Here is a 23932-nt window from a genome sequence, read left to right on the forward strand (position 1 = left end):
GGGGTCCACAGCTCACCCCAAGGGTCCAGAAGTTCTGTGATGGTCCTTGGGAAGTGCGGACTTCAACTCCCAGAATGCACCTGGCGCAAACTCCTTTTTGGCCACTGGACAGTGGTCAGCTGGTCACTTTTTCAGGAGTTGGTGCAGGGGACTCTGGTTAGCAATTTTTCACCTGTAGCAAACAGGGAGTCCCTCCTTGAACCAGTGGAAGCCAGGCAAAGTCCTTCTTGTGGTGAAGCCCAAGTGTGCAGCTGGTGCAGTCTTTCTGAGTGCAGGGTCCAGGTGCAGGCCAGGGGTCCAGCAGGGCAGTCCTTCTTCTCCTTGTAGTTCTTTCTTCTTGAAATTTGGTGGGGATCTGAGGCGTGGGTGCAGGTCTGCCAGTTTTATCCTTGCTCCTGGGTGAAAAGCAGGGGGGCCCTGGTCCTCCAATCAGGGACAGGGTCGTCCCCCTGTGATGACCACTTCCTGGGAAGTGTGGCAAAAATCCATCCCAGAAGGCAACAGTAAACACACCCCTCTCCTGCCCTCTCCTAATCTAATCAAGGGGGCACCTAGCTGTCTGGGGTTGCAGGATGTGGGGGTGTTGCTGGGTGCTGCAAATGTCCTTCTCTGCCTTTGAAGACCAGTTTGGCAGCCCTCCCCCTTCCTGCCTCACCATCTGCTGAGGGGAGATTCTCTCCCCCAAGCACATTCCTTTGTGTGAAGTCAGGCCACTTCACACCTCATTAAAATAGCCTGGCAGAAGCTGCTGCAGGCTGGCCAATCAGAGCACAGCAGCAAAAACAATGCAGAGCTGAAATTGGCAACTTTTTAGGTAAAGTCTAAACTTTTTACCTGCACTAGTTATATTAAATCCAACAACTGGAAGTTGTGGGATTTATTATAACAATCAATTTGATACCAAATTCTTGGTATGTAACACTTAAGGAGACTTTAAAATTTTAAATAAAGTCTGCCCATTCTAGCCTATGAAGGCCATTTACTTCAATGAGGGAAAAACGAATTTGGCTGTTTTTACCTCACCAGGGCTTATAAATCTATTTTTATAAAGTCCCTGCTTATAGTTACATGGCACCCAGCCCTAGGGGCACATAGGGCACACCTTAGGGGTGACTTATATGTAAAAATAAGGTAGTTTAAGACTTTGGAAGTACCTTTAATTCCAAAGTCGAATTTGCATATAACTTTAATTTAAAAGCAGCCAGCAAGGCAGGCTTGCTTTTAAAATGACACTGGGCACCTCAGCAATGCACCTAGGTGTGCACCACCTATGCTGTGGTCCCTAAACCTACATGCCCTACCATATACTAGGGACTTATAGGTAGGTTTACTTAGCCAATTATAATTAGCCTAATTTGCATATCCATTTTACACAGAGCACAGGCCCTGGGACTGGTTAGCAGTACCCAGGGCACCATCAGAGTCAGGAAAACACCAGCATAAAGTGGAAAATGGGGGCAAAAAGTTATGGGGCCTCTGCAATCAGCCCCAGTTTCTCACACTCCAGATAAAGAGCACAGGCCTCAAGTTTTGCAATACATTGATGTCATTCACTCTCTGCCTATTTAAGGCTGCTCCTGGCATAGTCACAGACAGTGGCCTTGCACGCCGCCCATAGAGTACCGGCTGATTGCACTGTACCAACATTGGTTTGGAAGCATTGTGTGATCACTTGCTCCAGTGCGGTGACAAAGGAATCGTCTTGAAGATACCAATCATTAAGGCACATATTATTACTTTTTTAGTGCCGCATTTGCATCATTTTTTGATGCAAAAGTGGCGCAAACTTACAAATTACAATTGTATTTTGTAAGTTTGCGCCGCTTTTGAGTGAAAAAGTGGCGCAAATGCAGTGCTAAAAAAGTATAAATATGACCCTAAGTCTCCAGTTGGGGTGCCTGGCGGCACTAGAGTCACTGATGTGCAGGAGAATTGGGGCATGATCAGATATCCCAAGTGGGAGGATCTGAATGTGGGGCACGGAGAGGATATCTGGTGCTGGCATGAAGAGCATGTCTATTCGGGCATGTGTATGGTTGTCTGTAGATATATATGCATATTGACACTGTCTAGAATACCAGATTTGCCAAGTTTCACAAAGACCTGCGGAGGTGGCCCATTTCTGGAGCAGGCTAGCACAACTGTGACGGGTGTCTGAGGAAGGACCTGTAGAGTCAATGGATGGTTCCAGAACCATGTTGAAATTGCCCCGATGAGAGTGAGGCCTGGTGGGAGTTGTGTGACTATGTCAAAAGAGTGTTCGGAAAAGGACTTAAACGTGATAGGGGGAGCGTATAGGTAAAGGATTTTGAGTGAACGGCCTTCAACAGTGCCAGCTAAGGCAATGTAATGGCCCTGAGGATCCAACCAGGTCTTAGTCACAGCTATGGGAAAACTGTACTGCAACAGATTCACCACTCCCTGAGCACCCCTAGTATATCCTTTATGGTAGACCCTGTCAAAGCCCTAGCAAGCAAGCATAAGACACTTAGGGCTAGATGTATCAAGTGTTTTTGCATTCGCAAACGGTGCGAATGGCCGTTTGCTAATGCAAAAATGCCTTTCAGTATGTATGAAAGGCATTCGCTATGCAATTTTAAGGAATCGCTAAAATAGCGATTCCTTAAAATTGCGAGCCCATTTAGAGAATCGCAAATTGCGATTCTCTAAATAAGAAATCGCAAATAAGGAATCCTTATTTGCGATTTCTAAACCACATGTATCAAGCTTTTCCTTAATGCGAATTGGGCATTAAGGAATCGCTATTACCACCAAGTTGAACTTGGTGGTAAGCATGTGCAAATTTTAAAAATGCACAAAAAATGCATTTTTAAAATTGACATGTAACACACATATGCCCCTTTCTTGGGGTGCAGCAGAGGGGGCACCCTGGGTTTTGCATTTCCCAAATTTGCGAATTCCAGTTAGGAATTCACAATTTGGGAAATGCAAAAAATTCGCAAATATGGGCCTACAGGCCCATAGGTGCGAATGGGGCCGGTATTGCAATTTGCGATTCGGTAATATCATTTACAATTTTTAAGAAATCGCTATTACCGAATCGCACATATGATACATACTATTTTGAGATTCAGAAATAGCGAATTCTTAAAAATCTCTATTAGAGAATCGCAAATTGTTGATACATCTAGCCCTTAGTGCCTGCTAGGTGGGTCTCTTGTAGCAGGGACAGAAGTGAGGAAGAGCTGAGTGAAGTAATTCACAGCAGAGCACTTGATCTGGTCCTAAAGGCCATTGATGACTATTGATGTTTCAGACCACACATTTGTATGGGATCAGGGCAGCGTGGGGGGGGTCAGTCAGTGCAGATAACGAAGATCCCTAGACATCCATTAGGATTATGTCTTCTTCTTTGAAGTTGAGGAACCTTGTGATCAAGGGTTGTCGCTGCTCGCTAGGGGGAGGCTTGGCTGTCAGGGCCCTGTGGACTCTCTTAATTGCAAACCATGTGGGCAGTTTGTCTACAGGCATCCAAGTTTTAATTCAGTGCTCCAGGAACTAAGTGTGTCAGGACATTCCACGAAGTGGAAGTTATGGCTTCGGAGTGGTTTTCTGCATCCTCAGCGTGGTGATGAAGATTGTTTGTGTGAGTCAGGAGGTGGGCTACTTTTGCCTTGAAGTCAGCAACCTTATCTTCAACTGTGGAAATGCATCCTTCTGTTTCAGTGATGCGGTCCAAGGCATTGCGCAGGTCCTGGAGTAGGGGAGCAACAATCAACGTGCATCTCACCTATCTTTGCGTCAGCCACAGTTTGTGAGCTATGTATTGCTTGCAGGATTTTATCCAGAGCCCACCCCCCCAGTGGTTGCTCCCTTGTCGAGGGCCTCACTCCAAGTTTGTCCAGTGGAAGTGGTGAATTGGTCAATGCAGGTTGGGAGGAGGGCAGTGATCTTCTTGCTTTGTCTTTCCCCATGATTGTAGGTGTGACGTGGTCCCAAGTTATGCCGTCCAGGCTTCCTTACTGCCCTGCCCAGTAGCACAAGCAGCCAGAAGGGTACTGTTTGCTGATTCCAAGTTAAAAGGCTAGATAGGCAGTAGAAAGATGAGGCACTTGAAAAGCCAAGGATGGGACCACAGGAGCCACAGGGATTATGTAGCACAGGGGAGATGTAGGATGACCTGATTGGTCAGGGTGATTTGTGGGGTAAAAGCTCAGATTAGAGTTCCTTATGCCCTTATGTCCCTGTGTGGGGGCACAAGCAGGAGTGGAGGTAAGGTGCTACAATAGTGGGGTAACCCGGAGAAGGAAGGAAGCTCACCTCAGTCTGGTGATTGCTGGAGATGGACAGTGAGCTACTCAGTTGCTCAGAGGGCAGAGGAGGGATACCGAAGCCTGGTCACTCTGGACATGCCCAATCCTCTGTTGAAGGATCTCTCCCGGGAGTATGCAGGCCACAGAGAGGTGAGCACAAGTTAATGGTGGAGGGCCAAGCTACAGATCATGTTGCTGTTCGGGGAACTGGGCCACATAAGACTCTCTGGGGGGCCACAGTCTTGGCACCATCAACATGGGCTGCAGGCACTGAGAACTGGCATAGTCGGGTAGCAAGGCCGCATCCTGCGCTGTAGAGTAGAGCTAAGAGGATGCAGTGCTTCCCCGTAGTAATGCAGCAAGGATTTTCATATGGTTTAGTGTGGGGGAGGGTTTCCAGGGTATCTCAAGCTGGTCTCCTGGCTGCCTCTAATACCTGATCAGCAGCATCGCCACTCCAACCTCCTTTGCTGTCTTGCTATGGGTGGATAGGGAGTATGCACCCGGCCCGGCTGCAAAAGCAAGAACAGTCACCTTAGTTCATGACAGACAGTGTGGTAAACTGTGGGTCCCAAACCCCCATGCTCCAGTCCACTGGTGTCAGGGAGTGTATCCCTACAGCTAAGTCCTGGCCAGTGGACATTGAACGTAGGCCCGGCCTGCCATTTTGTGCCTCGATAGGCCTGTGCCCCAAGTGTTGCGGAAGGCACTTTTTGGTCACTAGATATCACTTCTCACCGGCAGGAGTCCCGTGGGGGTCTTGCTGCTAGTGTATGCACGTTAAAATGAAAGGGCACTGCAGACGATGGTGACTTATGATGGAGGGGCCCAGAGCACTCTCAGAGTGCCACCGCCATCTTAACGCTCCAAGTCACGCCCCCATTTTTGCAGTTTTTAATGCTGTTTCCTAACTCTAAAGTTCATGCAACCTTTGTTTTTTTCAGAGAATTTCTAGTTTTTAAAAATATTTAATTACCATATGTCAATCCAACCTCTGCCATGCATGGCCTTTTCCCTTGCTTGGTGAGGGGTTAGCTACAGGGCCTGGCCTGCAGCCAAACGCCCCGTCCAGTACATTTGTTTGTGGGAGGGCTACTTGGCTCCCCTCCCTGGGCTGTTTTTAGCCCTGGAGACCCAATTCCCCTGGGGCCCACCACTGTAGTTCAAATGGAATGGGGCATTCAGCCCCCCCTTCCCAGGCCAATTTTGCCCTATTGACCCCATCCTCCATGGCCCTCCATCTTTATAAATGAGGAAGGGGACACACAGTCCCCCTCCCCGGGACACTATTGGCCCCAAAGAGACCATCCCCCTGGGTGCAGTCAATAAAGGGTGGGTGCCCTGGAGCCCACCAAGGGTATCCACCTTATTCTTGTTGGGGCAGCAGGGGGAGTCAGCATTGCTCCCACCCACAGAGAGTAGCTAAAAATGCTCCTTTCTGTGTGTGTGGGCAGGGAAACAAACAAAAAGACCTCTCCCAGCAGGCAAGAGCGTTTTTCATGCTCCCACCCGCTGGGAGCAGCCATAGTATTTTCTCTTGCTTGGTGGGAGCTTTGAAATTCCTCCAGCCAATTGAGCGCAAACACAGGCTTCCCTTCCCATGCCTGTGCGGGCTGGGAAATCTCTATGTCCTGTGACTGGGCACCCCAGACATAGCAGGAGCCGGCACTGAGGGTTGGGGTCCCAGAGTCACTAAGGGCTCCTGGAGGGGAGCCATGTGGCCCCCCCTCATTAGTCAATGCACGGCCTGGCCCCAGTGGATGGGGTCTCTTGGGCTAAATGCAACTTGGGGATGGGAGCTATGTGGCCCGTCCCCCTTTATAGAAAAGCCAAGCCTGGGGGATGGGATCCCTTGCACCAAAATCAGCCTGTGAGGGTGAATCACATGGTTCCCCTCCCTGTTTTTCAGATTCAGACAGGCCCCAGCGGATGAGGCCTCCGGGGAGATAATTGGCCTGGGCCGGGGAAACATGCATCCCCTCCCCTGTAATATAATACATTTAATTCCCCCCATGACCAGGCCCAACCAAGGAGTCGGAAAAAGCAAGCCCAGGTAACCAAACTGTTTTTTTTTTCAGAAAAATTGCTGAGGATCTATGGTTCCTCTGCAGATTTGTGGCAAATTATTTTTTTTTTTACGTTTTTTTTCCCTGTGTGGCCCCACCACCAGGCCTACGGGGTCACATTATTCTTGGTACTAGGCCTAGTCAAGGTCCCAAGATAGCTGCCACCACTTCCTGGTTGAATGTGCGTGACTTGACATACATGCTGTGGGACATATTTACCAGAGCATTGCACCATGTTTGCAGCACTCAAAGTGGTACATGCATGACGCAAGCCTTAAAACAGATTAATTTAGCAAAGCCATTCCATAAATCTGGAGTAGTGTATTGCAGAACAAGTCGCTGCGTTTCGCTACTTTTCCCTCAGTAGGTGTTCCATGGGCATTGCGGTAGATGTTCCCATGCAACTCATAGATTTTGGGGGGGTTTGGACTATTTTTATTGAAAGTGTGCTCATCGTACAGCATATATAGAAAAAGACTAGAAAATCATGAGTATGTTATATGAACGAAGTAATGATATATTAGAATTGCAGAGTAAGTGTCAACTACCAACTTGAGAATGACTTTTTTGCAGCCCATTATGACATTGAATTCAAGCAACATCATCCAACCCATGAAATCTGATGCATCCCCAGAATTACAAGATGAGTCAAAAACATACACCTCCCCAAGGGAGGCGCAACAAGGAGAGCTATATTTATTTCTCCCTGTTTTTTGCTCTTCCTATGTGTACTGCACACAGCAGCACACAAAGAAAACAAGTAATGTGTCTATTAATTGTTTTTGTGCACGAAGGTGCATCTTCTTGTACAAAAACTATCCTGCCTACAACACAAGCAACCTTGCACCATGGTGCAAGAGTGCCTGCGCTGGAGCTACGTTCCCAAAATGGTGCCAGCACGGTGGGAAATGACAGGGATGAGCCATATTGTTTAAATATGTGACACAGGACAGCACAGCAAGGTAACTTGTTGCACTGCCCTGCAACACATTTTTCATAAATAAGCCCCTATGTGTCCAGCATGTGGTCAAAGATGATGTTCATTATCACATGACTGGCAATAGAAAATTGACCACGGGTATAACATGTTCAATAAGCTCATTTCCGCAAAGCCAACAGCATGCTGTCCACTGAATGGAATGTGTATTTAGTGATGTTATCAATGACATCATTATCAATGTCATCAATTATGTTACTTAACTTGCCACATGTGATGTGAAGTAATAAGCAGTGAATGGCAAGGCATAAGTTGTAGTTAGCTCGGTAAACTATGATGAATTTGTGTTTTTTAAATATTATTTTCTATCTCATTCCAATACCTAACTATCACATAATTTTAGACTTTGAGTTGTTCAGTGAAATTCTGTGGATTTCTTTAAAGTACACTGAGATATTATTACCATACCTAACCATAAATTATTTTAACTATAGTGTTTCCAATTAATTTCTGTTTTATTTTATCACAATCAGACTTTAAAATACATCCAACATCCTCGTGCAACATTCAGCCAAAACTTCAACTGTGCAAGGTCAAGGGGGGGATTGGCCATAGAAAGTGTCCTCTGGCCAGGACCTGCATTCAACCCTGCCATGAGCATCCAAACTCTGTTGCTCACAGCGTTCAGCCGTGTGCAACTGGCAGTTGGCTGCACTTGGAAATGGCCCCGCATTAGGCCACCAATTGTAAAACACTCTTTCGGTCATCTACAATCTGCAGTCGCCAAAGGCAAAGTAAATACCCCTGTTCATGATCTGTATTGGGTCATAGGGTTCAGGTCCCAGGGGCACATTACATGACGATAGACCAGAATGGACCAATTTAGGATTCCTGCTTAAGCATTCAGGTCCATATTTATTCTTTTTGATGCTGAACTGCGCTAACGCAATTCAGCGTCAAAATATTTACAACCGGCTAGTGCCATACCAAGACTCTGGCAGGGTGTCATATTTATAGTATGCTGCTAGTCGGCGGTAAGGCCTGGCTAGCGTCATAGAAAAGGATGCTAGATGGGTGGAGAAGTCATAGGGGGAACAAGGGGTTTAGTGTCAGAGGATAACGCTAGTTCGGGCAGAGGCAAAAAAAATGCCTCTGTCCAGACTAGTGTCATTTTCTGATGTTAGAACCATATGAACATGACACCTGTTCATGTCTCAGTTAAGACAGGAGTCATGTCCCCCAGCCCAATGACCATGCCCAGGGGACTTATGTCCCCTGGGAATGGCCATTGGGCCCAGTGCCATGTAGGGGGGCCCAAATTAGGCTCCCCTATGGCACTTTGACAAAAAAAAAAAAATACTTACCCATACCTACCTCTACCTACCTGGGATGGGGTCCCCCCATCCTTAGGTGTCCTCATTGTGTGGGTGGGCGAGGGTGTCCCTGGGGCCAGAGAAGGGCACCAGTGGGTTCTTTCCATGGTCTCTGACCCACAGGTCCCCTAACGCCTGCCCTGACCCAGGTGTTAAATAATGGCGCTAAGCAAGTTTAGCGCCATTATTTAAGGCCCCTAGATCTTAGCACAGGGATAAATCTGGCACAAGATCCATACTGTCATTTTCTGGGCCTGAACGCCTACATTGCATCTCTTTGACACTAATATGGAATTAAGTTTGTGCTGAATTAGCGTAAAAAAAAGATGACGCTAATTCAGCGCAAACAGAGCATAAATATGGGCTTCAATTTTACTGGAGAATTAAAGACTCTTCTACGGTAGCATTCAAAGTGAGGTGTATTGCGTTACATGGTTGTTAAAGTCAAGCATCATTTATACATTAGGACTTCCTATGATCTGCCCTTAAATATGCCCACTAGCTCTTCTGATATTATATTATGTGAATTTGTTGTGTGGACTAACTTTTCTGTTATTGGTGTTTTTATAGCGCGCTGATCAGCAGCGCTCTGTAGCCGGGGTGTGAAGACGACCCTGGGGGCTTCCTCGAAAAGCCAGGAGGAAAGTTAAAACAAAAAACCCACCTCTGTATGAGGGTCATCTGGTATTTAAAAATTCTGTGGTTTTAACGTATTGTGACTTAGGGGCTCTATTTCTTTTATATTAAAATACATAACTATATGTTAGCAATTATGTCATGTCCTTGACCACAACACATTTTCTGGTGAACTATTTTCATTTAACGTTATGAACGGTACTTTGTAGCTTAAGGCCCATATTTATACTTTTTGACGCAAAACTGCGCTAACGCAGTTTTGCGCCAAAAAAATTAGCGCCGGCTAACGCCATTCTGAACCGCCATGCGGCCGCCGTATTTATTGAATGGCGTTAGCCGGCGTTAGCCGACCGGCGCTGCCTGGTGTGCGTGAAAAAAAAACACGTACACCAGGCAGCGCCAGCGTAGGGAAAAATGGCGTTTGGGCGTCTAAAAATGGGGCAAGTCAGGCTGAGGCAAAAAAATCGTCTTAACCCGATATGCGCCATTTTTTTACGACGCCCATCCCCCATTGAAATGACTCCTGTCTTAGCAAAGACAGGAGTCATGCCCCCTTGCCCAATGGCCATGCCCAGGGGACTTCTGTCCCCTGGGCATGATCATTGGGCATAGTGGCATGTAGGGGGGCACAAATCAGGCCCCCCTATGCCACAAAAAAAATAAAAAAAAAATACTTACCTGGACTTACCTTAATGTCCCTGGGGTGGGTCCCTCCATCCTTGGGTGTCCTCCTGGGGTGGGCAAGGGTGGCAGGGGGTGTCCCTGGGGGCAGGGGAGGGCACCTCTGGGCTCATTCTGAGCCAACAGGTCCCTTAACGCCTGCCCTGACCCAGGCGCTAAAATCCGGCGCAAATGCAGGTTTTTTAGTCCCGCCCACTCCCGGGCGTCATTTTTGCCCGGGAGTATAAATCCGACGCAATAGCATCGGAGTCATTTTTTAAGACGGGAACGCCTACCTTGCATATCATTAACGCAAGGAAGGTGTTCACGCAAAAAAATGACGCTAATTCCAGGAACTTTGGCGCTAGACGCGTCTAACGCCAAAGTATAAATATGGAGTTAGTTTTGCGTCTAATTTGCGTCGAAAAAAACGACGCAAATTCGGCGCAAACGGAGTATAAATATGCCCCTAAGTCTTTTCCCACAAACCAGACTTGTTATAATTCAAAACAGCTATACAGAACGCATAAATAACGGTTTCCTGGGATACAGATCATCACAAATATATTTAGAATACTCGCTCTGACCAGAGAGAATGTGCAGTCCGAACCACCTGAAACAAGACCTGGAAGTCACTCAAACGAGGTTGCTTTGTTTTTTGCACTGGTTGTCCTACCCATATATTTTCTTCTCAATCTTTATGTAATTTAGATGAAATTCGTCACTTTCCTGGTACTAAAGTTATTCCCAAGTGCCAGGAAAACCTTTAAGAAATTCAAAATGGACAAACAATAATGTGATCGAGAGTAGGAAGGGCACACCAGTATTTCTATGCTAGGATTAGCGACATGATTAAACTAGAAGAAACAGCGTTAGCAAACTAAATATGTGAAAACTAACGCCATAAGGATTTAGACAAAAAAATCATTTTTTTCAGAAGGATTAAGTCTCACTGAAAGCTATTTAGCATGCAGGTCCTATTTGTAATACTCGCATTCGTACTTCTCTGTTAATGTACTGTTTTGTATCTATAAAAAGTAGTTTTTTTTGTGTAGAACTTTTTTCTGCTGTCAGAGAAACTCTTGCTGTCATACGAGCCATGTAGCATTAATATCTGGTACTGGTGCCTGTCGGCTGCCACTGTGTATGTCTCTTTTACCAAGCTGGCTGTCCTTGCTACTGCCACTGACCTTGCAAACAGCTCCAGCAAAGGTCGGAATGGATTCATTGATCAGCGAGACCAAGCATATGACAGTCTGTGCCTTAATTGAATCCCAAAAGGGGGCAGGCTGGGTTATTATTACAGAGGCCAGCCGATAGCACTCATTAAAAGCTCCAAAGACTGTGTGGTTTACTAATTAGTTTATTATACAGACACCTTGACGATGGGCAAAGTTGTCATTTTGCCCTTTATCGCACAGGGGATGTTGTTAAAAGTTTAATCAGCTAACACTGGCCAAGTTAGCGTGGCTGCGCGAGGATGGTCATTACAGAGGTCGCCCCTCTGGTAGCAATCCTGACAGGGTCACAGCAGGCTCTTCCAACAAGGAGAACGTTACATAAGGTAAAAGTACACCTGGAAGAGACCGCGAGGGAAAACTGTGCTCTGAAGGGGAATAGACCAGATGGGCTGTTACTGCAAATGAATCGTGTAATGCACGAGCTGTGCCTGCGTATGTACTTAACATCCTCGCGAAGCGCTCAGCCCTTGGTCTGACATGTTCATCACGATGCCTGGTAAGCCACTCTTTCAATTTTAAAGGCAATAAATGAAATCCGAAGTGGACAGGGCAATTTGTATTTTTAAACTGTTGCAACATTCTGATCACAGAGTAAGTATTTTTTGTTCTAGTTTTGAAGAGGATTACATACATTTTACAGATTTTACACATTATTTACATCTAGCTTTTTGAAAAAAGAGCATCTTTCGAAATTATCAAAGAAGGGAGGACGCCGGGATCACACGTATAACATAGTGGAGTTTCATGAATATAGCTTCTGGCTGATTTAGTAGGCCTTCGAAATATATGTTTAAATTGTTACAGTGCAATATAAAAACATCATCCTCTGAAAGTATTCGGATTACCTTTGGTAATCTAAATTACTTCGAGCCAATCCTTCCTCAGCACAGGTATTTATGGGAAAGGGCAAACATGGTCTACTGGGGAGAGTGGTATTACAAGGACTCTGAGGAGGAAGACTTAAAATCAGAGTTATGAAGATTGTTGGTAAGTAACTGGGCCATTAACATCTTTGATGACTTGCTGATCACAGTTTTTCCATACTAACAATGTAATGATCTTTGCTAAACCTCAAACATACTCTTCATGTCTGCAAAAGTGTGTGTTCTTGGGGGGGTGGGGTGATCCCTCTGCCCTGAAGGACAGGTCACACCTTCCATTGTTAAAAGCCTTAGATGAACATTCTTCTAGACCTGTCACAACATTGGGTGTGGCCTTCAGCAATGAAAGGGAAATAGGTTATAAAAGTATTCCTGCCTAAAAATGCATTGTCTAAAAAAGGCTTTGTGCTACACCACAAGTTATGTTATGTGGGGTGACATGAAGTACTGAAAGACGCCTTGCGCTGAAGAAATTGCAGTCCCTAATTCATAATGAGTTACAAAGCAATGGTGTAGCAAAGAACAGCCCCGCTCCAAACGAAAAGTGCCAACTTCAACAAAAAAGACAGCTGTATATTTAAATCTGTATTGACATACTTCCCCTAATTGCCACCAAACTAACATTGTCTGTGAAAACCTTGTCCTCAAGAGAAGGATCTTTTGACTAAAAAGCCACAACCATAATGGAAATCAGTGTACAAAATGAGCACCTAAATTCAGAACAGAGTTACTAACAAATCACACTATTAAGAATGGTGAACCTGTTGGAGATCATGACCCATTTCAAGTGCAAGTTATAGCAGCCTCGAAAATGAGAAGCATCAATATGGCCAAGTGTCACTTATCCATTTGGGCTCAGAGGTTGGCAGATGCAAGGATCCAAAAAACTAGCAGATTCCACGTCTGCCAACCTTATAGTTCCAGTATCCTATTTAGCTGGAGGAACCTCACTGTTTCCACTGCCGGCGTTTAGATGATTGTGCTGGCATAAACCTTTCACTGCTGCAGTCCATTAACCAAATAACCTCTGGTTCACAGTGATCGGTGACCTACCTTATTTACTGCTGGGGAACTATCCGTAGATTTCTCCACACTTGATTTCTTCACATTGCAGTGTGGTTCTTGGCACAAAAATCCAACACATAACCCTAACATGCAGGAAATAAACAGCCTACTCATCACAGCCATTGAATTGTTCTTTGACTGATAAATGCTCACCCAGGAGCTTGTTTTAGAAAAAAACAAAAGGAGGGTTGCTGAGCATGGGCAAAAAGTCAGTGCCTGCTTTGCCAGAAATGTATGCACCATACTGGTGATTGCACTGTAAGCAGTGAGATCCCTGCCAGAAAGGTGAGGATCTCTAAATATATGTCTTTCACCTGTGGAGGGGAGGACAGGGCATCCAATGATCTGGTGGGTTAGCAAACTAGCCCTAAGTTTAAAACACCTACATAGTCCCTTCAGTGGTTCAAAAGCTCAGAAGGGGGCCTATACCACCACCCTTTTATCCTCAGACATACTGGTGCTTTTACACTGGAAGTATGTAGTTCTTGCTAAGCAACCCTTATGTGTTGTTTTCATGGAACTTTGATCTGCTTTTGATCTGGTCCAAAGAGAAAAATTATGGGAAGTACTATGTAGGTTTGATATTCCATCCAATATAATCTATCTTCTACGGCGGTTGCACGAGAACACTTACGCGCAAGTGAGATGGGGTGATCAAGGAGAGTTGACAGAAAAAATCCTTATTCAGAGGGGAGTACGCCAAGGATGTGTCTTGGCCCCTATTTTATTCTCCTTATTTAACAATGAGGTGGTACACACATTCTTTTCTTGTCTAAATGATGCCTCCACATTGAACGCCCAGAAGGTCCCTATCCTTCAACCTGATGATTCACTCCATATTTCCAAGACCCCTATGGGTCTTTAAATTCTTGTTGATCGATTTAAATCTTTCTGCATGGAGTATGGCTTGGAGCTGAATGTAAATAAAACCAAACTATTGGTGTTTAGCTCTGGTTCTTGTAGGAGATGCATCATTAATTTGGATGGGACTCTTTTAAGTCAGGTTAGATCCATAGACTATTTGGGTGTGAGGATATCAAGTAACTGGTATTGGGAGGATCAGATTAGTAAAAGTGTGGGGCTTCTTCAGAATAGAGCAGCCGCTACCCAGCGCTTCTCTAAAGGTTCTGTATCCAAAGCTGTATCTCCAGCTATCAAAATCTATTTGGCAAAGGCGCAGGGAGCGGCTACTTATGGTGCTGAAATATGGGGTTTTTCTGATTGCAAAAGACTATCTGTGGGAGCCGATAATTTTGCCAGGGCCCTAACAGCATGCCCTCATAGTACACCTCTGACCCCAACGTTCCTGGACCTTGGGTTTAATCGCATAATGGATATGATAGTCCTAAGACCATTACTCTATTGGATAAAGATTTGGACTGTTCCTGAACTTGCTGTATACAGAGACTTCTTTCTTGATCTATTAAAGAGACCGAATGTGACTTCCATTCCATGGGTCAAACATGTGTCAAACTGGTTCCGTATTCTGGGACTGGGAAGTTTCTGGGAAAACTCACAAAATTTGGAAAAACACATAAAATTATTCTGAAAACAGCTTACTGGTCCCATGTAAGAATTGAGTCTATTTGCAGTATTTCCCATGGTTGTTTGACCAATTCATTCATAGTCTTCAAGTGGGTCCCCCACTATGAACCATATTTTGATCTTATACCTGATTTACTGGGGAAGGGCCTGTATGCACGTTTCCATTTTTGGAGTCTACCGTTGTTGCCCTTATTAAGAAGCTGGGGACCAATTTTATCCTCTGACCTATGTCCAGCTTATTATGGTAGCCCAGAAACGGTAGAGCATTTTATGTTTTTTTATCCCGCGTAATCACCATAATTTGGTGAGACTTGGGTTTGAACCAGTGCTGTACAGCTATAAGGATTTTAAAAAGTGACACTTCCACATTTTTAATCCTTGCGGTCAGCAAGTTCCTTGTGGCCACATGGCATATACAAAGTCGTTTTTTAAATAATTATCTTATGAATTAATTTCAGGTATATAAGTATTTTAAAATTCATGAAATTTAAGACTGTATTTTATTAGTTTATGTTTTATATCTTTTTATGTCTTTTTTTTCCTTAAACTCTAAATTCTAAACTAAACTGTATTATGATGCTTTGATGGTTATGTTGATCGAATAAAGCTTGTGCTGATTGACCTGGAAGGCAGATTTTGCTTGGTCCTACAGACAGAACCCAGTAGCCATCAGAGTACTTATTTGTATGTCCATGTATGCTTATTATGTGATTGCATTTGTGTAAAGAAAATGGTTTCTGCAAAGAACAGGGATTATCCAAAATAGCCACTGGAGATTAGAACATTTTATTTGCCCTCGCCACCAGCCTGGGATGACAAAACATGTATATCTAGCTATATAGTCTGCATTACAACCCAAAACATACATAATTTGCCATTGCGAAGAAAGTATAAGCTGGCTTAGCTGTGATCAGCAAGCACAAATCTCTTATGAGGCTCTGATGGCATGGGAAAATCTCAATGATCCTCAGTGAGTCTCTGAAGCTTTACCTGTCTCAGTGGACAAACCCTGGGAAAGGCACCTGACACCTGGACAGCCCTGAGGCACTGCACTGATACAAAGTCACACCCTAGGGAGCCTTGGCTGCTGCCTCTACTCCATTTCAGGAGCCTCTGTGGTGATTGATTTACTCACCAATCACATCTACAGTGCTATGCTGCTCCAATGACGTACCTGTGACAAGAGTAAGTGAGAAATCAACCAACTATTAGCTAAATACCACTCTGATTTCCCCTCAGTCTTTGACTACCGAGGACACTCTCACGAAAAGAGGATCTTCAAAAGGAATATGGCCCCTTGTTTAGGATCCAGGGCCAGTACTTGAGTGCCCCTAATGTGGGAGCGCTTGGCTCCATATCGTGTAGTAAGTAGGCCTGGGCAGAGTGCGCAGAGTCTCGCTTCGGGGAACTCCGCGAAGTGGCCAAAAACACTTCACTACACAGAGTTCTGTGAGCAGGTGGAGTTCTCAGTTGCACCCATTCCCATTGAGTTTAATGTCAAATGCAACACAAAGCACATACTCATATTAAAAATCACATGTGAATGGCACCACGCAGTTCGCATGGTCGCAACCATCTTGTTTTTCACTCTGTTTATGGTGCTGGGCCTTCAACTTTTCATCTGGCCTCCATCTTTGTAATTCTCCACCCTTACACTTAACGTACCCCTTTTTTTTATTTAATGTATTAGAGGGTCTGATTATTTTTATGTTGTTTTTAATTTTTTGTGTGTTTCTTGTGCCTTTTTTTTTTTTTTTTCCCCTTATTTCTTTCTTTGTTCCTTTTCCTCTAGATTCTTTTCTTCTCTTTTTCACCCTACTCCACCCAGCACCATGGAAGAGCAGGGCAACAGTGGCTGCCTGCGTTGTGGGCAGCATCCCCTTCAAGGGGTGCTGCCTCAGTCAATCTTTAGAAAGGAGGAGGTGTCAGCACTGTTTGTTCTGTGCAGCGCCACCTCTCCTCCATGCTCGCAGCAGGCAGCAGGCCTAGGAGTTGTTACCCCTGAGGGAGCATCAGCATACTGCGAGCTGCGACTGCATCAGAACCCAAGGGCAAGAAGAGGGGTGCGGCACCTGCGGGTCCTGCAGGAGCTTGGGAGGTGCCCATGACCAGCTCCGAAGCTGATGGGTCTGCTCATCCCAATCCCAGTAAATCATTTTTTTTAATACTATTATTAATATTTCCCTAACTTTTACCTCTCCCCACTTTTATACTACTTTATATTTTACCTTGCTTACTTTTTTAGTACTGTCTCCTTTTTTTCCAACTTCCCTATCCAAGTTTTGCTTAGTTCTTGTTGTCCTTGTCTTTCATCTCCCATTTTGTGTTTAACCTCTTCACTGTTCTTCAACGATTCTGAGTCATCATCAATCATAGGCTTTAGCTATGCCCCTCTATTACTCAAAGCTTTTGTTTGGCTTGACTACCTGGCTTTTCTAACATTCCAACAAAATGCCCAGATTGATATTTTTGACAGGATATACACGATTATATCTGCCCAGCGGTGCGTCAGCTGCTGGTTGCTGCCCTGACCATCCAGTGCACGCATTGCGCCACTCTGTAAATACGGTGCAGAGATTTCGGCCTCTTTGGGCTACATTAATGTAAAAAATAATTACATTCATGTGGCGCAAGGTGTCGCTAAGGCATTCAAAATATGCCCATTCCCCTTAATGTCGCAGTGCAGCTGTGCGTCTTTGGTCCATGGAGGAATTTATCGGATGGATGGGGATGAATGGATCAATGCAAAATGCAGAATTAAATTCAAATTAACATAAAAGTATAAAATTATAAAAAAATATATATAAACATTTTAAAAAGAGAAATTAAAAAGTAAAATAAATATACATAATATGAAAACAACTGAAATGTAAGAATAAAAATAGAAATAAAAATAAAATAAAAATGGCATAAAATGAAAATTAATAATACAAATTTTAAAATAAAAATAGAAAAAAATAAAAATAGAAGCTTAAAAAACAAATGATCAATGATTAACGATGTTTGTATGTAAGCCTGTGTCAAAGACATACTGGCTGCATGCTCAAAATGGATGCCAGCCAGCCACATGGTCAAACAACAACAACAAGGAGCAAGGAGGAGGCATGTAGAAAAAAGACCACATGGAAGTCTATTGCAAGGGTCACTGGCTGGGTAGACAATTGGCTCCCAGCCAGCCATATGGTCAACCAACAAGGAGCAAGGAGGCATGGCAAACACTACATGGAACCCTACGGCAAGGAATACTGGCTGGTTGGACAAAATGACTCCCAGTCAGCCACACAGTCAAATAACAGCAACACGGAGCAAAGAGGAATGGCAAACAAAGACCACATGCAAGCCTATGGTAAAGGGATACTGGCTGCATGCACAAAATGGCTGCCAGCCACATGGTCAAGCAACAACAACAAGGAGAACAAAGAAGAACACATGCAAGCCTATGGCAAAGGGACACTGGCTGCACGCATGAAATAGCTGCCAGCCATATGGTCATGGTCAAACAACAACTGCAAACAAGGAGGCATGGAGAACAAAGAACCCATGCAAGTCTATGGTAAAGGACACTGGCTGGATGGACAAAAAGGCAGCCAGCCAACCACATGGTCAAACAACAACAACAAGGTGCAAGGAGACATGGCAAACAGAGAACACATGTAAGCCTATGGCAAATGGACATTGGCGGCATCCACAAAATGGCCATATGGTCAAACAACATCCTCTTATGCCATAAAAATTATTACCCCACAATATATACACTTTTTTGTAAAGAAAATGAAATGCAAATAATAGCCAACATTTTAAATGTAATTCAATGCTATTCCTGCCCTAAATGAAGTTTTAATAAACCTACACTACAGAACCATTTATTTCATTCATTGATGACTACTAGTACTGGTCCCACTAGCTAAATGGCCATTTGGGGATCTAGGCCATATACTAACTAAAATAACATTTCAAATGTTACAACCATGTAGAAAGGGTATTGAGCTGTGTAAAAATGTTCCTTTACAAATAGTGAAAAATCAATGAAAGACAAACTAAATATTAACTAGGCCGATACTTAAACTCCAGCCCACTCAACACAATAAACATTTTAAATCAAACATCAAATTAAAGTACAAATAAATATTGGTGCATGGGTAGGGTTTATGGGCATAAAGAGCTATGGGGTTCAGAAATGGATGGAAGTTAGAGTTGTAAGGGGTTTTAAGAATTCAGAGATAGGTCGAGTTTAGCTGTAGGTAGGCATTTTTAGAGTTGAGGAACAGGTGAAGTTTAGGGGTGGTAAGTGGCTTTTAAAGTTAAGGAACAATGGTATCTAGGGGTGATGAGGGTTTTCTGGGGGTCCAGGGAGGGTGGAGATTTGAAGTGATGAGAGGTTTTAAGGGCTCAGGAATAGTCATTGCCATTCACGCTGCAAATTATAATTAAACAGTCTAGATTAAATGTTTTTTCAGTAATGGTATTCACCAAAGATTAGACATGTTTGAGGCTGGAATCACTGAAATGGCAAAACAATTGAGGATATACCCAAATGGGGCCCTGACATATGGAAATACAAAACAATGTTATTGATTTAGAAGAGAAAAGCAGAAGAGGCAATGTAAGGCTAACTAGACTGCTGAAGAACATGGAATGAAATGACATGATACGTTTTTTAAACACTTCTCGCCACAAACACTAAACTCGGCCTTTGAGCCTCCACTGGAAATTCAAATGGCCCAAAGAGGGAGAAGTAGAAAAAGACATATTTTAGTCTTTTTTGTTAATATTAGCAAACACACATGTCCTCGCATTTCAAGGAAAAAAGGGCCTTTCACTTATGAAAACCAACACATTGACATCTCAGCTGAAAATTGCTAAACAGTAACATTAAAAGACAATGGCCCATATTTATACTTTTTGACGCTAAACTGCGCTAACGCAGTTTAGCGTCAAAAAGTTTTGCGCCGTCTAACGCCATTCTGAAGCGCCATGCGGGCGCCGTATTTATGGAATGGCGTTAGACGGCGCAATCAGACCGGCGCTGCCTGGTTTGCGTGGGAAAAAACCACGTAGACCAGACAGCGCCGGCGTAGGGGGAAAATGGCGCATGGGCGTCTTAAAATGGGGCAAGTCAGGTTACGTCGAAAAAATCGTCTTAACCCGACTTGCGCCATTTTTTAACGACGCCCATCCCCCATCAACATGACTCCTATCATTGTAAAGATAGGAGTCATGCCCCCTTGCCCAATGGCCATGCCCAGGGGACTTCTGTCCCCTGGGCATGGTCATTGGGCATAGTGGCATGTAGGGGGGCACAAATCAGGCCCCCCTATGCCACAAAATATTATTAAAAAAAAAAAAAAAAAAAACTTACCTGAACTTACCTGAATGTCCCTGGGGTGGGTCCCTCCAGCCTTGGGTGTCCTCCTGGGGTGGGCAAGGGTGGCAGGGGGGGTCCCTGGGGGCAGGGGAGGGCACTCTGGGCTCATTTTGAGCCCACTTGTCCCTTAACGCCATGCCTGACCCAGGCGTTAAAAAGCGGCGCAAATGCGCCGTTTTTAGCCACGCCCACTCCCGGGCGTCGCTTTTGCCCGGGAGTATAAATACCACGTAAAGGCCTGGGAGTCATTTTTTAGACGGGAACGCCTCCCTTGCATATCATTAACGCAAGGAAGGGGTTCACGCTAAAAAATGACGCACATTCCGGGAACTTTGGCGCTATTCGCCTCTAACGCCATAGTATAAATATGGCGTTAGTTGGCGTTAGTTTTGCGTCGAAATTGCGTCAAAAAAAACGACGCAATTTCGGCGCAAACGGAGTATAAATATGGCCCAATGATTCTTGGCACTCAGACCCCCCTCTTCCTAAGGTTGACATCCAATACGAATAGCTGGCTCTAGCTATGATGATTATCATAGTGGATGGACAAAGAAAGGAATATGATTTACCGGAAGACTTGGAACATTTCCTAGATGCAATACAACAAATAGAAATGTGATTGTCTCTTGAAGGGTCAATTCAGAAATCGTACTCACAAGTTGGGACAATAAAAAAGGGACACTTTTGAAAACACTATGCAAATGTCAAAGAAAGATGTGAGACCCAAACATAGCAAATATTTTGCACCCAGAGATAAGTCCAGTTCGCCACTTAAAGAATGTAAGAAATGGGGTCTTTGGTTGACAATCAGGTTACCGCCCTGTTCAAGCAAGGACCCTCACTCAAGTCAGGGTAAAAGAGAATCACCCTCAGCTAACCCCTGCTTACGCCCTTGGTAGCTTGGCAGAGCAGTAGCCTTAACTTCTGAGTGCTAGGTGTAAAGTATTTGTACCAACACTCACAGTAACTTAATTAAAACACTACAAAATGACACAACACAGGTTTAGAAAAATAGGAAATATTTATCTAAACGAAACAAGACCAAAACGACAAAAATCCACAATACGCAAGTCACGTTATCAATAAAAATACAATAAATAGTTTTAAACACACACTAACACTGTCAGCGTGATAAAGTACCTTGGGCATGTCAAAAATAACCCTGCACGGGCGAGTGCGTGTCAAAAAGAGCTTGAGATGCGTTGATTCCACTCACGAGCGGGACCGTGCGTCATTTCTCCTTTCGCCGGGTCGGGCACATTGTTTCTTCTCTCAGCAGGAAAGCAATGCGTCGATCCGGTCAGCACTCTCGGGTCCCGGCAGGCCTGGCGTTGTTTTTCTTGAGGTGGGAATTCAGATGCACGATGATCCGAAAACCCCGCAGCGCGGGTTGTGATCTCCACCCTCCGTCAGCGATGCTGTATGTCGTTGCTCCTGCTCCGTGCGTCGATTCTCTGGTTGCGTTTCCTGCAAGCGTCCTTTCTCAGCTGCGGAGCCGGCGTTGCATCGTTTCTTCAGCCACAGATCAGAGTTATGTCGATCCTTCCCCGCACAGTGCTCTGTGCGTGGATTTCCTTTTACTTAGGATGCCAGCTTCTCCTCTCAGGGTCCCAGGAACTAGATGGGCACCACAGGGCAGAGTAGGAGTCTCTCCAGAGACTCCAGGTGCTGGAAGAGAGAAGTCTTTGCTGTCCATGAGACTTCAAACAACAGAAGGCAAGCTCTAAATCAAGCCCTTGGAGATTTCTTCTCAAGATGGAAGGCACACAAAGTCCAGTCTTTGCCCTCTTACTCTGGCAGAAACAGCAACTGCATGGTAGCTCCACAAAGCATAGTCACAGGCAGGGCAGCTCTTCTTCCTCAGATCTTCAGCTCTTCTCCAGGCAGAGGTTCCTCTTGTTTCAAGAAGTGTTTCCAAAGTCTGTGGTTTTGGGTGCCCTTCTTATAACCAATTTCTCCTTTGAAGTAAGCCTACTTCAAAGTAAAGTCTCTTTTGAATGTGAAATCCTGCCTTGCCTAGGCCAGGCCCCAGAAACTCACCAGGGGGTTGGAGGCTCCATTCTGTGAGGACAGGCACAGCCCTTTCAAGTGTGAGTGACCACTCCTCCCCTCCCTCCTAGCACATATGGCTCATCAGGAAATGCAGACTACACCCCAGCTCCCTTTGTGTCACTGTCTAGAGTGAGGTGCAACCAGCTCAACAGTCAGACTGACCCAGACTGGGAATCCACAAACAGGCAGAGTCACAGAATTGGTATAAGCAAGAAAATACTCACCTTCTAAAAGTGGCATTTTCAAAAACAAAATCTTAAAATCAACTTTACAAAAAGATGTATTTTTAAATTGTGAGCTCATAGACACCAAACTCCACATGTCCATCCTCTCCCAAAGGGAATCTACACTTTAATCAGATTTAAAGGTAGCCCCTATATTAACCTATGAGAGGGACAGGCCTTGCAACAGTGTAAAATGTAATTTAGCAATATTTCACTGTTAGGGCATATAAAACACATCAATATGGGGTTTATTAGAACTTTGGAGGAGGAGTTAATCCATCCCAAAAGTGACGGTAAAGTGACGGATATACCACCAGCCGTATTACGAGTACATTATATCCTATGGAACTCGTAATACGGCTGGTGGTATATCCGTCACATTACCGTCACTTTTGGGACGGATTAACACCTCCTCCAAAGTTGCAATAACCCTCTATATGTCCTACCTCAACCATACACTGCACCCTGCCCTTGGGGCTACCTAGGGCCTACCTTGGGGGTGTCTGACATGTAAGAAAAGGGAAGGCTTAGGCCTGAAAAGTCGGTACACTTACCAAGTCGAATTTACAGTTAAAACCGCACACACAGACACTGCAGTGGCAGATCTGAGACATGCTTACAGAGCTACTTATGTGGGTGCCACAACCAGTGCTGCAGGCCCACTAGCAGCATTTGATTTACAGGCCCTGGCACCTCTAGTGCACCTTACTAGGGACTTACTTGTAAATTAAATATGCCAATCATGAATAAACCAATCAACCATACAATTTACACAGAGAGCATTTGCACTTTAGCATTGGTTAGCCGTGGTAAAGTGCTCAGAGTTCAAAAGCCAACAGCAACAGGTCAGAGTAGTTCTCCTCCTCAGACTCATTTGGTGGTGTTGCCTGACAACGTTTCAACTCATACTGAAACAGGGCTGACTCAAGATCCTCCCTTCTGGAATTCTTATTCACAGCCAGTCCCCTTTCCATGCAGAATGCTTTAAGCTGCCACTTTTTATAGATAAATAGGTGCCAGAAATTGACTTCCATTCTGCAAAGGCTTCACAACCAAAAACCAGAGTCCAAAAATGTTAGCAATATTTCTAAGAGGACATCAGAGAACAAAAAGCAGAATCACACAACAAGTAGTATGTGGACACGTAGTGGTCTGAACTCAAAATAGTAGTGTACACTTAATCACTGTATGTCAAGTATAAATACAAGTCCAAATCCCAACCGCTGATCAGCAATGTTAGAAATGGGGTCTTTGGTTGACAGTCAGGTTACCCCCCGTTCAAGCAAGGACCCTCACTCTAGTCAGGGTAAAAGAAAATCACCCTCAACTAACCTCTGCTTACCCCCTTGGTATCTTGGCAGAGCAGAAGGCTTAACTTCAGAGTGCTAGGTGTAAAGTATTTGTACCAACACACACAGTAACTTAATGAAAACACTACAAAATGACACAACACAGGTTTAGAAAAATAGGAAATGTTTAATTATACAAAACAAGACCAAAACGACAAAAATCCACAATACACAAGTCAACTTTTCAATAAAAATGCAAAATAATCTTTAAGTAGTTTTAAACACACCTTAATGCTGTCAGCGTGAAAAAGTATCTTGGGCATA

Source organism: Pleurodeles waltl, chromosome 4_1, assembly GCF_031143425.1.
Source record: "Pleurodeles waltl isolate 20211129_DDA chromosome 4_1, aPleWal1.hap1.20221129, whole genome shotgun sequence".
Lineage (NCBI taxonomy): Eukaryota > Metazoa > Chordata > Amphibia > Caudata > Salamandridae > Pleurodeles > Pleurodeles waltl.